Source organism: Fukomys damarensis, unplaced genomic scaffold, assembly GCF_012274545.1.
Source record: "Fukomys damarensis isolate Sample0158 unplaced genomic scaffold, DMR_v1.0_HiC HiC_scaffold_33, whole genome shotgun sequence".
Taxonomy (NCBI): domain Eukaryota; kingdom Metazoa; phylum Chordata; class Mammalia; order Rodentia; family Bathyergidae; genus Fukomys; species Fukomys damarensis.
The window spans coordinates 51,373,480-51,374,813 of NW_022900945.1; positions in this window are offsets into that span (position 1 = coordinate 51,373,480).

A 1,334-nucleotide genomic window follows, 5' to 3' on the forward strand; every position below is an offset into this window, starting at 1 on the left:
AACTAATAGGACCAAAGGCACTAATTGCTGATGAGCCATTTGGTCTGACCTTTCGATAACAGGGCACATCAAGACCTTGAGCTCCAAGGAGACTGGAGCCACATGATCCAAAGAGCATCTAGATGAAAGAACCCATTGCTAACATTGTGACACCCCGTTCCTATGGACTAGATTAGATAACGAGGCAAATCTTAAAGGTAAACTCCCCAGCTGCAAAGAACTGTTATGTCTGCGTTGAAAGTTAACTATCCTGTGACCGTGATTTGAACTGTGAGAATGAAATGTAACCACCCAAAAGTCAAGGCTGTGAAACCCTATAAAAGGAGTTGTAACCCAGTGCACCAACCATCTAGGCACGGCTTATGTGCGATCAACCCTTGTTGATGAGTAAATTTGTTTGTTTAACTTCCATTCTGCTGCCTGTGTCACTTACTGATTCCTTCCATAACAAAAAAGTTCTGTTCTCTTCAGGGTGCAAATAGGGAAGACTGAGAAGCAATGTCATCTGAGATGTGCACAGCCATCTGAGTCCGACATGGGCTGGGGTCTGCAAGCCCTGCCAACAACGCCAGCCCCGGGGAAACCTGGCTGAAGATGCATTTCCTACTGAGGGAAGTTCACCTATTCAACCCGGGGGACTCATATTCTCATTTGGTCTACTTTACCCAAAACTCGAAGTCGAGACCCCTATTCTGCCCTTTAAATGTGCAATTTCCTAAATATGTCCGAGAATACACACCCACATCACAGCCTTCAGAGCAAAATCCCGTTCCTGGAGAACAGCTCAAATAAATATCCTTGTGTATCTGCAATAGGAACCCTTCAAGTAATGCGAATTAGATCACGCATTCATAGAGCACTGACTTGGGAGAAATTGAGGCGAACATGCAACTAGTAAAAGCGGCCAGGAATCCTAACTCTCCCTGCAGAAGCCAGACAGGCAAAGCATCGACTTATTCCCACAGCTCATCCTATAGCCCCAAAGTCTGAGGAGGCCACCCGGGGATGAAAGCTGCTCAATGGTACAGCAATCGTCCGGAGCTCTGGACTGGGAACAAAAGCTAGGCCAGTTCAGGCCCGAACAGCCCAACCTAAAAAATCCCTGCTGACCACAAGTCCTGAGAAGGTCCTGCTCCAGAACCCTGCCCCACCCTCCGCTGCTGCCACTCCCGGGAGGCGGCCGAACTGGATCTGAGGAGGACCCGGGGATGAAAGCTGCTCAATGGTACAGCAATCGTCCGGAGCTCTGGACTGGGAACAAAAGCTAGGCCAGTTCAGGCCCGAACAGCCCAACCTAAAAAATCCCTGCTGACCACAAGTCCTGAGAAGGGGTC